The sequence below is a fragment of the Urocitellus parryii genome, chromosome 1 (assembly GCF_045843805.1).
Source record: "Urocitellus parryii isolate mUroPar1 chromosome 1, mUroPar1.hap1, whole genome shotgun sequence".
In the NCBI taxonomy this organism is placed as follows: domain Eukaryota; kingdom Metazoa; phylum Chordata; class Mammalia; order Rodentia; family Sciuridae; genus Urocitellus; species Urocitellus parryii.
In genome coordinates, this window is record NC_135531.1 from 52,521,621 (window position 1) to 52,538,777 (window position 17,157).

The 17,157-nt window shown below is 38.5% G+C and overlaps 1 non-coding gene across 1 annotated transcript; it reads left to right on the plus strand.

Moving 5' to 3' along the window:
- The first annotated feature begins 5,768 nt into the window (after positions 1-5,768).
- LOC113184251 (U6 spliceosomal RNA) lies at positions 5,769-5,875 on the plus strand. Its single transcript, XR_003300964.2, has one exon. It is a non-coding gene; the product is annotated as a U6 spliceosomal RNA (small nuclear RNA).
- The last annotated feature ends 11,282 nt before the right edge of the window (positions 5,876-17,157 follow it).

Consider the following 17,157-nt stretch of genomic DNA (forward strand, 5'->3'; position numbering starts at 1 on the left):
CATGAAGTCAAGGAGAGATGGCAATAACACACTCTTATATTTAGTATTTCATCATAGAGATTCAATAGTTAAAAATAATGTTAAGAATAGATAATAGTAAATTATGGTAGAAGAATTAGGAAGTGATGAGTTCTGATTATTTATTACCTTTTAAAATATAATTTATTTCTCTTTGAGTTTTTACAAATTAATTTTTAATAGTCACCATCTTTAACAAATGGCTCACAACATTCCTGAAGATGGAGCAACCAGCTCTCTGGAGCACAAATTGGCTCTGGCACACTGCTATATTGTGCTTCCTCTCTACTGACCCCGATTCTACCCAATCTTCAGGGTCTAGCCATAACTCCAACTAGCTAGAATATGTACCCAGTACACCATCAGGTCTGGCTTTCCATAAATCCTTCAACCCTTTTAGCTGCGATCAGTTCTTAGTACCTATATTTTCACTCAATATGGTCTTTTGGTTTAGTCAGTCTGCATCTTAGCCAGTGTTTTGCTGCTGATAATAAAAATATGTGAGACCAGGTAATTTATAAAGAATAGAAGATTATTTAGCTCATGGTTCTGGAGGCTGGGAAATCTGAGCGCATGGTGCTGGCATCTGGTGAGAGTGTTTTGCTGCTTATGATGAAGGACGTCACATGGTCAGAAAGAGCAAATGGTAGCTCAGGTCATGGTAGCTCAGGTTTCTCTTTCTCCACTTATAAAGCCACTGATGCAGTTTGGGATCCACTCCCATGATCTGTTTGATTGTAATTACTTCCCATTGACTACACCTCCATCAACATGAATTTGGGAATCAAACTTCTAACGTGAACTTTGGGGACATAGCAATTGCCTGGTAACCTTTGCTCATTCACAATTTCTTTTCATCTCCTGTTGCACAGGTTGGTCTTCAACTCCTGAGCTTCAGGAATCCTCCCACCTCAGCCTCCTGTTGTGCCCAAGCAGGCCTGTCTGCCTTTGTGCTTTCTGACCTCATCTTCACACGTTAGGTACTTAACATCATGCTGTTGATTTATTTGTTTTTTGGATAAATTTCTCATCTGTAGTCGTAAAATTTCATTTGTCTCCAGCTCATAAAGTTGAGCACAGAAATACCAATCTGTTTCTAGGAGAAGGAAGTTTATTGTGTTTGCATAGCTCAGACTGCACTGACTTGGGGGCTGCAAAACTTGCTCAGCATGACCTTGGTATAGGCTGTTCACATCTCCAGGCTCACTGTCTTTGAAAAGACCATCTTTGGCTCTCAGAGCCCTGGCAGCCCACATCCAAGCATCATTAATGTTCAGCATTACTTGCCTCCCCTGAGTCACCTCGTCCTTTCCTTATGCGGGAGCTCTGTCTACCTGTTGAATTTTGAATGAAAACCCAATGGACAGAAGCTCTGCCCTGAATTCTATATTTTGTTCCTTGCTGAGCTTCCATGAATATAAAATACCAGCACAAAGGGGAGAGTCAGCAGGTAGAGATCAACACTATCCATATTTAATGGAAAGGGAGTCGGAGTTCATAGATGGGAAAACGGAGTGAGAAGAAGGCCAAGTTCAATAACTTGCCCATGCTTACTGAGTGAGCTTCTAGCAAAAAAGGAATAAATATCTTATGAAAAACGTTCATGATTTGTGTTTTAAAATAGGACCATCATTTCAATGCCTAAATGGGGAAAAAAATGAACAAGAATGTGATTAAATAGCAATTGGCTATAAGGAAATTTTCCACATTTACAATGGAGGACAAAAGTGAGGAGAGGGCCCAGAATCTGGAGTTCTCTGACTTGGTTGGCCCAGACTCCACTGTCCCCCATTCTCCTTCCTTGAAATGCCCCAATCTCTACTCTCCATTAGAAAGTCAAGGGTTGCAAGACAGAGGGGCCCAGAGCCTGAAGCACTGTCTCTCTCTACCTGTCCCCAAGTGTTCTGGCCCATGGCTCCCACAGAGGCCCTAGGTAATTCTCTTCCAGTAACAGCAAGCCCCATTTCAATTTCTTCCTTTGCACCAGTGGCTTTGGATGTCTTACTGAGCAAAGTCCTCCTGGGGCAACACGATCAGTCGCAGTAACCTCACACACAGCATCTGCAGCTCTGAATGGCTTGTGTTTCTAAAAACCCTCTTTGGGGCCCCCAGGATCTTTCTGTGTCTCTCATCTTCTTCAACAGGTGCCGGGTCTCTCTGTAGCTGGGCAACCATCAACACTCTCTCAGCTTCAAATATATAAATGCGTACATTCTTAAAATAACTAAATCAACAGGGCTGGGTGTGTAGCTCATTGGTAGCGTACTTACCTAGCAAGTGTGAAGCCCTGGGTTCAGTCTTCAAAACGGCCAGGAAATCAAACAAACCCACAAAAAACCAACAGAGAACAATTACATCGACAAATAAAGCATGGAGTTCTCCTGTGTGCCTATTTCTATTCACACATACTTCTTTTGCACAGGATAGAGAAGCACCAATGAATATCCCAACTCAGAAAAATCTAGCAATCTAGCCAGTTCTTAACCTACCTTCAGTGAGACTGTGGGTTGCATTCTTGTTCTCACACCTGCTTGCTGTGGTTGAAACATTCATCCAACCACCCACCTTATGTTCACTGAGCACTGACTATGTACCTGGCACCATGGCATCAAGAATTGGATCCAGAACTCCTTTGCAAGGTGCTCATTGTCAAGTGGTAATAACAATAATGGCAATTACTATGGAAAGTTTAGTAGGTGCCATTTCTCAATAGCATGAGGTAAAACTATTACTCTCCCCATTTTACAGATGAGAAAACCAAGGCACAGAGAGGTCGAGTTCTCATGTCCAAACATGTGAACGAACGATTACTGTTTCATGTAGTTGCCCCAGGATGCAGGGAAATTGCTTGTGCAAAGAAGGCACTCAAGAGCAGTGCGATTCAAACCTGATTCAAATCTAACCTGCCTAATCATTCACATCCTGATCCCTAATTCCAGGATTTTCCAGGGATAATTTAATTTTAAAAAGGAAGACTACTTGCTTTAAAGAGAAACTCACTATTGAAAGGCAGGACCAATACAAACAAAGCATTCGTTTCAAATGGAAAAAGATGTTCAGTTTTAGGGTTAGCCCTTAATTTACACGTGTCTTCTAGTGCTTCTGGCAAAACCTCAGCTGCATTCCTGGAGAAATGGTCTTTATATTGGACAGGGCCAGGAAGATCTGTGATTGCTTAGGAATTCTCAGGGAATCTCTTCAAAATCGAGAAGAGACACACAAGAGTCAATATCCTCCCCCTGGGAAAAAGGTGTGAAGCACAGAAGGGAGGATCTTGACACAGCAAAGCTGCTCTGGCCCTGTGGTATCTGCCCAACTCCCCTTCCACTGAGCTCGCTCTGGTGGCCTTATGAATGGGAAGTGACACCAGGTTTCTTTTTGATCTTTTGAGAACTGAAAGGGCATTGGAACCTAAATCATATGACCTACAGTTTGAGACGCTTAATGAATACACAGTCGGGCTATAGCCACATGATACCAAATCTCCCATCAGCTCTATAAATTGAGAGAAGAAGAAGAAAAAAATCAATACAGTGCACCCCTGCTCTAGGTTTCATGGGATTAAAAGAAGTCCTGAGACTGACATGTTTAGCTATTAGTTTTGTTGTCCTGTAGAGGCTGCCCTGGGTTGGTTGCCTTCTGTTGAACTCTGCTTTGGTGATCAGCTAAGAATACTGCTGTGGAGAGAGCTGAACCCTCTCTGTCTCCATACCAGTTTGGGGCATGACAGAAGTTTTCCTATTAGCAAGAACAGAGGACGATGCCAAAAGGAAGCAGCCTAATGAGCTACTGACAGTGATTCTACACTTAATCTCTACAAGAAAAGCTCAAACGCCACTGTGTTTTTGCAAAGCAGTAATTCTTTGTTGATATCTTCCTAACCATAGTTTTCCTGCCCATGAAGAAATAGTTACAGTTAATCTCCTTCAATAATAAAAAGCATTTAATAAAAAAATATCTTGTTTGATGCTAAGAGATTTTGGGGTGAGGGGGCTTTGTCAATCTGTTCCAACCCAGGTATGAACCATCATCCAGTTTGGACTCTCAAAGTGCTTTTATAACCTCTTCCAGATCATGAGGCCTGTTCACATATATTATGCTGTTTTATGCTCTTAGTGAGGTGCTTATGTTTCCTGGTTTTAAGATAAGACCTGATGCTCAAAGGCTAGGTGTTTTATTTTAGCCTCTTAATTGTGAAAACTAGAACTGGAATTCATTTTTTTCTGTGCAGCATGTATAGATACACAAACATGTTTTTTGTATCATACATTTCAGCTTTTATTATACTATAGAATTGGATTTGTTTTATTGCTTAGGATGTTTTTTTCTTCTCTGAAGATTTCCTTATGTACATGTGACCTCTTCAAACAAGATTTAATACTCTCTGGGAGTAGGAATTATGTCCCGTGTAGGAATGACAAAGCAGTGACACCTATGGTGTGGGGAATGGAACTAGACCCTGAGTCCAGAGGCTGAGGTTTAGACTTGAATGACATCACAAACTGGTTCTGTGACAAAAGGCAAGTTGCTCATCCTGTCTGTGCCTGTGACTACCAACACTCTAGGGACAATAATGAAAGCCCATTGAGACAATAAAACATTTAATAAACACACAATATATTAAATAAATAATTCTAAGAAGTGGAAACTCCATAAGCACATAAGAAGTATCATTTGTTAACACTGTGTGTGTGTGTGTGTGTTGGGGGGTACTGGGAGTTGAACCCAGAGGTGCTCCACTATTGAGCTACATTTCCAGCCCTTTTTAAATTGTTAGAAATTTGATACAAGGTCTCACTCAGCCTGGTCTTGAACTTGTGATCCTCCTGCCTCAGCCTCCCAAATTGCTGGTATTACAGGTATGTGGCTCCAGGCCCAGCAACATTTTTTCACTCCAGCAAATTTAAACATATTCAGAAGTGGGGGTGATAGTATAATAAGCCATCCACACTTGTCACCTGGCTTCAACAAAGATTGTCAGGGCTCAACCTATTTCACTTTACCCCTATCCATTCCCAGTCTCCCCTTGTTACTTGGAAGCAAATCTGAGACACATCGACATTCATTTCCTACAGCTGCCCTAACAAACTACCACAGATTGGTTTGCTTACCACCACAGAAATTTATTCTCCCCTGAGCATGTGTGAGAACCTGGGTTTGATACTGAGCACTCCCCCACCCAATCTTCCTAATTCTAAAAATTAAACTTGAAAAATTCTGACTGCTTTTTGCAGCACTAAGGAAAAGTCTTCCAAAGCTCACTCTGACCTTTGTGTGCTGGTTTTCCTTCCCTTGAGAGCAGTACAACTTTCGTATTCATGTGTCTTCCCCGTGTCTCTGTGTTGTGTCTTCTCTTCTTTTAGGACAGCAATGGTATTGGATTAAAGACCATCCTACTCTAGTATGACCTCATCTTAACTCATTGCATCTGTAATGACCTTAAATAAAAACACATTCTAAGGATTCAAAAGAATGTGAATTTGAGGGAGATCCCATTCAGAGCTGGAAATATGTCTCTATGTTCCTCTAAAAGATAAAGACAATTACAATAAAAACAATACAATGTTAACATCTCTATAAAATATGAATAATAAGTCCTTGATATCGTCAGACATCTTGTCAGATTTTTTTCCAAGTTTTCCTGAAAACTTTTCTGTCCACATTATTTGATATATGTCCTAAAGATCTTTTAATCTATATCACGTTGAGTTTTGTTTCTTTTCTTGCAATTTTTTAAAAACTGAATAAACATGCTCGCTTCGGCAGCACATAAACTAAAATTGGAACGATACAGAGAAGATTAGCATGGCCCCTGCGCAAGGATGACATGCAAATTTGTGAAGTGTTCCATGTTTTTAAAGATATTGTATCCATCTACAACTAAAAAATAAATATTAAAAAAACTGAATGAACTAGATTTTTCATCTTACAGTTTCCAATTTGAATTTTGCTGCTTGATTTTAAGTGATGTCCTCTCCAGGTGATCAATGGGATTTTAAAAAATCATATGAACTCATGGATTTAATAATATTTGTTGTGCTTCAATTCATTTGCAATATCAACCTGTTAATACTTAAATAGTCCTGTCTTTAGCCAATTGGGTCCTCAAGTTGAATCCTGAGGTGTTTCATTGTTGTTTTTGTTTGTTTCTGGCACAGTTCTAATAAATCTTTTGTACCTTCCTTGATTTCTGGCGTAACAAAATGTTTAGGCTTATCTTTTACATTTCCTGCCCCAAATCTGGACTCTGCCATATCTTTAAGAAACTCTGGTTTCTTTTAGTGAGAAGATATTTAGGAACCATAATCTAGGTAGTAGGTGTGCTCAGTATACTGGTAAGTCCCTACTTTCAGTCCTTGTCAATAGACAGGGGTCAGGATGTCTTTTTTTGTGTTGGGGATTGGACTCTGGCATGTTCTACCGTGGAGCTGCATTCTAGCTCTTTTATTTTGAGACAGGGTCTTGCTCAGTTGTTCAGACTGCCCTGTAACTTGGGGTCCTCATGCCTTAGCCTCCTGAATCACTGGGATTATAGGCATGCACCATCCAGGCTACAGCTAGGAATTTTTATTTAAGATAAAATAGATTATACTGATAACTTCAAATTAAAATTTAGAACAACAGACCTTTATAAACCAATTTTACATCAGTATTTCCTTTCTTCTAAGCCAAAAATCTGTCTTCTCCATGACAACAACAAAATTGCTCAACTGTTTTTTCTCCCATAATATGTACATAGTAGCCTCAGAAAATCTTTACCAACACCACAGCAATCAATAATTTGATTGAAGAAAAGAGTTTAAGACATTTTTGCAGTTGCTTTGTCATTAGGATATGTCTTGTTAGAAACAAACAGCCAAATTGCTGTGCTTAAAAGTAAATTTTGAAGGTATCTTCTCTGTTATTTTCCCACCTACTAGATACACATCTAAGTTCATTTAATTTTGTTTTTTTTTTTACTTTCAGATTTAGTAAATTTTTATTTTGTTTTATAATTATATGAAATATTTATTTGGTTTTAAAATGAAAATCTTCAAAAAAAAAAAAGAAATATTCAATGAAGTAAAATTTTTGTCTTTGTTTTCTCTATCCTTATCCTATCCTCTTTCCTGTAGGAAATATTTTTTCCTTTCTTTTTTTAATGGCTTATATATCTTTTAAATAATATGAGCAAGTTAATATAAATTATCAATCTCCTTTTTTTGATAAACAATAAGTCTTTTTATATGTATGTAGGTTTTTTTCCCCATTCCTTCCTTTTTAAATTTATATATGACAGGGGAATGCATTACAATTCTTATAACACATATAGAGCATAATTTTTCACATCTCTGGTTGAATACAAAATATTTCCACACCAATTCGTGTCTTCATACATGTACTTTGAATAATAATGTTCATCATATTCCACCATCATTTCTAACCCTATGCCCCTTCCCTTCCCCTCCAACCCCTCTGCCCTATCTAGAGTTAGTCTATTCCTGCCATGCTCCCTTTCCCTATCCCACTATGAATCATCCTCCTTATATCAGAGAAAACATTCAGCATTTGGTTTTTTGTGTTTGACTAACTTCACTTAGCATTCATTATCTTCTCTAACTCCATCCATTTACCTGCAAATGCCATGATTTTATTCTCTTTTATTGCTGAGTAATATTCCATTGTGTATATATGCCACATTTTTTTTTATCCATTCATCTATTGAAGGACATCTAGGTTGGTTCCACAATTTAGCTATTGTGAATTGTGCTACTATAAACATAGATGTGGCTGTGTCCCTGTAGTATGTTGTTTTTAAGTCCTTTGGGTACAGATCAAGGAGAGGGATAGCTGGGTCAAATGGTGGTTCAATTCCCAATTTTCTAAGAAATCTCCATACTGCTTTCCATATTGGCTGTACCAATTTGCAGTCCCACCAGCAGTGTATGAGTGTACTTTTTCTCCACATCCTTGCCAACACTTATTGTTGTTTGTCTTCATAATAGCTGCCATTCTGACTGGAGTGAGATTTGCATTTCTCTAATTTCTAGTGGTGATGAACATTTTTTCATCTATTTGTTGATTGACTGTATATCACCTTCTGAGAAGGGTCTGTTCAGGTCCTTGGCCCATTTATTGATTGGGTTATTTGTTTTTTTGGTGCTTAGCTTTTTGAGTTTTTTTTATATACCCCATTTTCTATTTATTTCCCATTCAAAGTGGTGTTAAAATCAAATAGTGCCTTGTTCATTCCTATGTACTCCCAACTTCTAAAGTAAAATCCTTTTACTACAAGGGCATACCTATAATAAGTGAGTTTATTCTACATTTCATACATAATCTCTGTTTTTCCTCCATAGTTGAGAAATACACATTATTTATGTTGTCAGAGCCTATGTGCTGTACTTTCTTTTTCTTTAGCCTCCATTTAGTTTTTTGTCCAATTCTTATGTCAATGTATCTCCATATATTTAGCAGATACTTTAGGAAGGGTTTAACGGAACAATAGTCTCTGAATTCTTCCATGTTTAGAATTTTATTTGTGTTGCCTTTGTACTTAAATGTCAGTTTAACTGAATAAAATCCACCTTTGGATATAAAATCATTACCTTTCTCTTCATGAGTTGCCTAAAAACGTTGCCTAATTACTTTTTGGTGAAAAGCATTATTGTCAAAAACTCAGATGATATTTTGATTTTTCTTTCCCTTATAAGTGACCTGGTTCTTTTGCCTAGATGCAAAAGATATTTTTCTTTGTTAAATTCCAATTTCACTAGACTATGTTTTGATTTTGGTCATTCTGGGCCAATATTCCTAGGAAGCTAGTGTGGTGTGGTATCTCAATATGTTGCAGTTTCAGGGAAGCAAGCCTGTCTTCCTCCCTCCCTCCCCCCTCCCACCTTCCTTCCCTCCTTTCCTTCCTACCTTCCTTCCTTCCTTCCTTCCTCTCTTTCTTTCTTTCTCTTTTTTTGTGATGCTGGGGATCAAATCAAGCATCTCACACAATTCTCAAGAATATGTGTGTTTAATTTTAGCTTTTATTGAATTGTAGTTTTTGTTCCATTGTTAAGGTTTTATTCAAAATTTATACAAATCTTGGATTGCTTTTATCTGTTTTTGATTTGGAAATTTTCTCAAACTTCTTTTAGCACTTTCTTCATTTCTTTTTGAAATTTTTTTTTGGTTTTCATTTTCTATTTTTTCTAAAGGGATGCTTTTTTATTTTTTAAAGTTTAGACTTATTTTCTGATGTAAAATATTCTTTTGTTTCTAAGCACTATCACTCCCTTTAAAAATCTTTTTTGGGCTGGGGTATAGCTCAGTTGGTAGAGTGCTTGCCTTGCATGCACAAAGCCCTGGGTTCAATCCCCAGCAACACACACACACACACACACACACACACACACACACAAATTCTTTCTCAAATCACCTAATTTATAATTCTGACTTAAATTGTTATTTTATATATTCTATTACATTTCTTTTGGCTTTTAAAATAGTAGGTTGTAGTTTTGTTCATTTTTAAAAAGAGAAATAATTTTTCTTGTCTTTTGTATAAGATGTAGGGGGAGAATTGGCCAGCATATTATTTTAAAAATCTTGGCTTTGGAGTGTCCCCTGTGTTGTTTCTGTGAAATGATAAAAACAAAACAACAAAACAACTGGGCATGGTAGCACATGCCTGTAATCCCAGTAGCTCAGGAGGCTAACACAGGAGGATTTTGAATTTGAAACCAGCCTCAGCAACTAAATTGTCCTAAGCAATTTAGAAAGATCCCTAAAAATAAAAAAAAAAAAAAACAAAAAAACCCAACCAACCAAACAACAAAATAACCCAACACCCCAACCCAAAACAAAACAAGAAATACAACAACAACAACAAAACAACAAACCTTGCCTGAGTTCTGCCTCCTCTGCTTTAACTAAGTTTTCTCTTCACCATTGTTCTGTTTGATTCTACTTCATAAGTTTCTCCTCAGAGTGGGGCTTCATCTTGGAAGGAAATTCTGTTTTGTTGAGAATTCACAGAACTCGGACTGTTTAAATTTCATCAAACCTTACATATCATAGTGCACTCCTTGGACATACTTGCCAAATCATATCTTGCAGAACCTCTTTCCAGGTTTGGTTATCAGTCCCAAGTTTTTGGTATTGTTATCCTTGTTGCTTGGAAAGTTTTCATGGGGCAATTAAGGAAAAAAATTTAAAAAATCCTACTATTACTGCAATATTTCTAGAATTGTTTCACTACATATTTTTTCCTCTTATAAGTTGAGCATTTTTCTATATATTTACAGCCATTTTGCTTTCATTTCTTGATGAACTGTTTATATTGTTAGCCAATTTTTGTGAAAAAAATTGAGGTAAAATTCACTTAAGATTTACCACTGCATCACTTAAGAATGTAGATTGCAGTGACTTTTTTTAGTATATTAATAATGTTTTGTAGTTTTATTTTGCTCATGGTGTTTGACTTATCTATAAACATGTTATTAAATTTATATTTGATGTTGCTCTCATACTATTTTCTCTTACTTGTTTCTGGATTTTTGAATCATACTGGGAACAATGACTTCTCTAATTTTAAAATAATCCACTTATATTTTCATAGCTTTATGAATTATATTTAAATCTCTAATCCACTTGGATTCTAGGAACATATGGTATGGGGAATGCATCCAATTTTATCCTTTTGACTTTTCAGTTATCTTCTCAGCACTTATCAACTCTTTTTAATAACTTGTGAAGCCTCCTTTATCATGAATTAAATTTCCATGTGCAATTTGGTCTATGTCTCAATTTTCTAGTTTGTTCTTTGGTTTCCTTCTTCATGTGTCAATACCACACTGTTTTTAATTATAGAGGATTTATTATATATCAGCTAGCTTCCTGTACTCTCCATATTTATTTTTTTTTAAGTTTTTTTAATGGTTATTCTTGCTTTGTTCTTTTATATATGTCCCTTGTAATAAGCTTGATTTTTGCCAGAAAAAATTACATAGGCATGAGGGTTTTTTTTTTTTAATATAAATTACCTTCCTAAGAACTGAAATGCCAACATATGGTATGTCTTTGTTATGGTTTGGATGTTAGGTGTCTCCCAAAAGCTCGAATGTGAGACGATGCAAGAAGTTTCAGAGGAATGATTGGATTTAAGATTCTTAACCCAATCAGGTATTTAATCCCCCAATAGGATTAGCTGGCAACTGAAGTGGTAGGGTGTGTCTGGAGGAGGTGACATTAGGGTGTGGCTTCGGTGTATATATTTGTATCTAGAGAGGTGGAGTCTCTCTGCTTCTTGATCACCATGATGTGAGCTGCTTCCTTCTGCCACACACTCTGCCATGATGTTCAGCCTCACCTCAAGCCCTGAGAAATGGAGCCAGGCTTCTATGGACTAAGACCTCTGAAACTGGGAGCCCTCAGATAAACTCTTCTCTAGTTTTTCTGGTCAGATCCTTTGGTCACAACAGTGAAAAAGCTGACTAAAACAGTCTTTGTATTTCTTCAAGGGTGCTTTTGGGATTTTAAGGAGTGCTTTGTAGTTTTCTTCACATAGGATTTTGGTATTTTCTTATTATGTTTGCTCCTTGATATTTTATTTCACATTTTGATGTCACAAAAGCAGCATTTTCTTGTATTGTAACTACTTATTTGTATACATCAAACATGTTAATTTACTATTTTGCTATATTTTTGGTAGTTTTCCCATTGATTCTTCTGTTTTTTTTTCTAGATATAAACTGATGTCAGCTGCTTAGATGTTATATTTTGGTGCTTTAGCAAGGTCTGTGGAAGCCCCAAGGTAATTAAATTCTGGACATTAGTATTCAGTAGTAATATCCATTAACTAAGTTATTCTCTCATATACTTCAGCATTTCTTATGAAGTGACTTTGATTTTAGGCCTAGCTGACTTTTCAAAAGAGAATTGACAATCTGAGTCTGTTTGGGCAGCCATAACAAAACACCATGAGTGACAGACATTATCCTTCACCATTCTGGAGGCTGTGAAATCCAACACAAAGGTCCTGGCATCTGTTGAGGACTTTCTTTCTGATTGATACATGGTGCTTTCCAGCTGTGTTCTCACATATGGGAAGGGACAAGGCAGCTCTCAGGGGCTCTTTTATTCGGGCACTAATTCCATTCACAAGGGCTGGCTCTACCAGCATGATCGGTCACCTCTCAAAGGTTCCACCTCCTAATACCATCACACTGGTGATGGGGTTCAATGTACAGAATTTGGGGGACACAGACGTTTAGGACACAGCATCAACACTGTGTCTTCAGGTACATGTGTTCACACTCACACATACTTCAGCATTTCCTAGCAAGTTACTTAGATTTTAGGCCCAAATCAGCTTGTTTTAAAAACATTTTTTTTAAAGATTTTTAAATTTGTTCTAATTAGTTTTATATGAAGTAGAATGCATTTTGACACATCATACATAAATGGAGTATAACTTCTCATTCTTCTGGTTATACATGATATAGAATCACACTGGTTGTGTGGTATATGTACATAGGGTAATAATGTCTGATTAATTCTATTATCTTTCCTACTCCCATACCCCCTGTATTAATATAAAGTACCTCTATTCTTCCCTACCCCCCATCCCACACCATATTGTGAAATGGCATCTGTATATCAGAGAAAACATTGTCTTTGATTTTTCTGGGATTGGTTTATTTTGCTTAGCATGTTATTCTCCAGCTTTATCCATTTACCAGCAAATGCAATAATTTCATTCTTCTTTAAGGCTGAGTAATAATCCATTGTGTGTGTGTGTGTGTGTGGGTGTATGTGTGTGTGACATTTACTTTATCCATTCATCTGCTGAAGGACATCTAAGTTGGTTTCATAGCTTAGCTAGTGTAAGTTGAACTGCTATAAGCATTGATGTGGCTGCAACATTGTAGTATGCTTATTTAAGTCCTTTGATATAAACTGAGGAGTGGGATAGCTGGGTCAAATGGTGGTTCCATTCCAAGTTTTCTGAGGAATCTCCATACTGCTTTCCATAATGGTTGAATTGAGGCTGAGCATGGTGGTGCCTTCCTCTGTAGGCTGAGGCCAGAAAATTGCAAGTTCAAAATCAGCTTCAGAAATTTAGTGGGGCCCTACATAACTTAGTGAGCTTCAGTCTGAAAAATAAAAAAAATAAAAAGAGCTGGGGATGTGGCTCAGTGGTTAAGCTCCCCTGGGTTTAATCCTTGCTTAAAAAAATTGAGAATGTGACATTTTTATGATTGTCTTAATCTGTTTGGCTTTTGAGAAATAGATGTACCTATGTACTGAATGTATTTTACACAATCAGGTCAGGGGGTAAGTTATGCAGTATTTCTGAAACTTATATCAACTCCTCATCTATTATTTGCCCAAATTGGAATAATAATTACTTAAATTTTTCTAACACTCTTTGCTTTTTTCTTCCCCCAGTACTGGGGATTGAGCCCAGGGCCTCAAGCACATGCAAGGCACGTGTTCTACCACAGAGCTACACCCCCAGCTCCCTTTACTTTTTAAAATGCGATTTTGTGCCTATTACTGCTTTTATTCTCCCTGCAATCCTATGGCACCAGGTGGGAGACTGCTATCCCATTCTAATTTCTGAGAAAACAGAGGAATCTACCAGCTGGCCAAGGGAGGGGCAGAGATTAGGACTCGCTTTTTCTAAGTCTTAATGCTCATCTTTTCCAAGGTACTCAAATGCCTGCAAATCCTTCTGCTGCTAAAACGGAAACCCATTTCTTACCTGTCCTCAGAGGAATTGGGGAGCAGCTGCTCAGCATCCCCTATTATAATACCCCTTCATATGCATGAATCCTGTGATTTTGTTCCCTTCCAGCTTCCCCTTCGGCAGGTTAAATAGCCCCGATTCTGCTCCTCATAGAGTTTATCTTCCAACTCTTTTGTCAGTTTTAACAAAGAGGTTGTGACTCTTGGGTTCCTGCTCAGCAGAGCTCTTCCTCATTATTTTGTAACCTTTATCCTTCCTTCCAGGGAGAGTTAAGTAAAGCCTGTGGATTTTTGATATGAATGTCTGGCAGGCTCTGGCCGCACTGAAAGGTTTCCAGTGGGGTTTGCTGATGAAAGCCTGGGACAATCCACGGAGTCTCATTCATGGTAAAGGCAAGGTGGTGGCCCGTCTGCTGGCACCCAGACCTGCAAATGGGAGCTGTGCCCATGTGGCGGCCCACATTCCAGAGAGAGTCCCATTTTGGCAGGAGGAGATATGCTGTAATGAGAACAGAGACAAGAACCGCTGGCTAATTACTTCAGGTGAATAGTTCTTTTCTGAAAAGGCTCTGTTCATGTGTAAAAAATCACCTTCGACCCAGAATTGCATTAGGGTACCTGAGCCAGTGTGAAAATTGGAGAAATTAAATGCCATAAAACATAAGCAATAAAAAGGAAAATAAACCTTGAGCGCTAACAGCCATGTAGCATTGTGGATGTTAAAGCACGAAGCCTGTCAAGCATGCTCAGTGGCTTTTTAAAGATGACACTGGATGCCACTTCTCTTTCAGTATCCCAGGATTCTTTCTGGCCCCTGGCTCTCTGTACCTACCCCAAAGGCCCCAATTTGGATGAAGGGAAGATGTTTCTACCAGCAATAAAATTACTTGCTTTCTGGGGGTGACATGTGGCTAATATCACTGTCTTTCAGGGGACATTGATTCATGAGTTGGAGAAATGGGTTCATACCAGCCCCTCAGGGGAAAGTGTGGTGTGTGTGCATGAGCCACTTTCCCCCTGTTTATGTGCAAAGGTCCTCTGCAGCAGAGCCTGAGCCCTCTCAGGTTCCCTGGTGATTCTGTCACCTTTAGAAATGTAAGAACCCTTGGCTTCTGAGAGGAAGTCCATCTTGAAGGTAAGGATCATTCCAGGCCAAGAAGGGAAGTGGAAAGGGTCTAAACTTTCCAGAAGGGAGGAATGTGGCGAATAACGGATAAAATATGAGTGAAGAATTCCAAGTGAGGATCAGGAGTCTACCCACTCTGGCCCAATGCAGTTTGGTTTGGGTAAAGTGAGACCTGGTTGGAAAGGTCCTCGATGGCATGAAAAATCAGGGGGAAGAGACCACACCTCTTGAGCAGGGAGGGCCGCTATGAAAATGGCATTTTAAAGAGTCTGAGGATGGTGTGGTACCATGTCGGAGGGGCAGGGTGACACCAACATATATTATGAAGAGAATCTACTCTGACTTTTGATCCAATGAGGATGCAGTAAAACAGAGAAAACATTTCTTGGGAATTTTTGTCCTGCCCTTAAATATCTGGATTTCTTTAAGAAGCACTGCTCTGATCCCCTGAGTCACTGTCACAACATGGATCACGTCTCTGCATGAGCTTTCACCCGTAGATGTATTTATTTTGACTAAAAATGTTTTAATTTTCCACAATCTCCGTCACTCTTTATTGCTTAAGATTTAGCTTCATACTTTTATATCACCAGTCTGGCTCCTTAAAGGGTGCCATCCCTGGTATAAATCTTGTTAAAATAAGTATATTTTGTTTGCCTACTTTGCTGTGGCCCACTTCAGATTACAAGTTCTTAGATTTTGAAAGCTATTTATTGTCTTTGAGCAGAATATTAAGGGAAAATTAGTAATTAACAATTAGTAATTAACTGGCTCCTGAGAGGCAGTCCATCTTGATGGTAAGGATCATTACAGGCCAAGAAGGGAAGGTGGGAAGGGTCTAAGCATGCTCCTCAGCAAAAGCAGGTTTCTCATGGTAGAGAGGAGAACTGAGACTGTTAGGGGGTTCATTCCTCATTTGTAAAAGATATGGATGGTGAATGGGGAGAACTTTCCAGTTGATACAGTCAAATATTCAAGTGTGCTAACACACACCCTCTTCTGTCCACTCATTTATTTTTAACCTCTGGGAAAACTTACACTGGGTAGAAAGTACTACAGGTTTACCTTGAATGTCCTCCAACCATCTGTGTATTAAAGATTTGTTACCCAGGGTGGTGCTATTGGGAGTTGGCAGAAATGTAGGATGTAGGCCTTGTGAGAAATTCTTAGGTCATTGAGGGCAGGCCTTTGGAAGGGATTATGGGACCCCAGTCCCTTCTTCTCTTTATTTCTTACCCATGGGCTGGTTTTTCTTGACCATGTGCTTCCATCATGACGTGCTGCCTTACTGCAGGCCTAAACCAGGAGGAGTCGGATGATCATGGACTGGAACCTCCAAAACTGAGCCAAAACAAATATTTCCTCTTTAAAAGTCAATTATCTCAGGTATTTTGTTACAGTAATGGAAAGCTAACAAACACAGGAAGCATGTTTGGGGAATTGTTATAAAGTCAGATTTTATTTATTTATTTATTTGGTACCAGAGATTGAACCCAGGGGTGCTTAGCCACTTTGTCACATCCTCAGCACTTTTTATTTTTTTATTTTGAGACAGGGTTTCGCTAAGCTGCTTAGGGTCTTGCTAAGTTGCTGAGGCTAGCTTTGAACTTTTGATTTTCTTGCTTTAAACTCCTGAGCCACTGGAATTCCAGGTATTTGCCACTGTACCTGGCTAAGATTTTATTTTACCTGTACTTCCCTATTCCCATTTGGACCTTTCATATAATTAGAGCCACAAGTAACTGTGTTTGGCAGGAAAACAGATCTGACCCCCTTGGTTATTTTCTGAGAGTGCCATGGGGAATGTGAGGAAGGGAGACAAGATATAAAAGTAGAGCAGCCTTGGGTTGTGGCTGTGGCTCAGTGGCAAAACACTTGCCTAGTATGTGTCAGGCACTGGGTTTGATCCTCAGCACCACATAAAAAAATAAATAAAATAAAGGCCTGCTATCCCTCTACAACTATTAAAAAAAAGAGTAGACCAGCCTCATGGGGATCCCTGTGATAATCAGGCTCAACACCTTTATTTTGCAGAGGGACATCTGAGCCTCAGACAGGGCAAATGGCTTATTGACTGTACCCCTCCACAACTAGAGCTCAGAACTCCCTCTGTTGAGCAAGGTCGTGGCTTCTGTGGCTCAGCCACTCCTAAGAGGTTACATTCAGCTTAGACTTGGCTCAAGAACTTCATCTAAAGCTAATTAAATCTTTTAGTCTGAATATCTACACTGAGTGGCTAAAACTACATCTAAAAAAAAAAAAAGGATAATGATGTGTTGTAGAACTAAAAA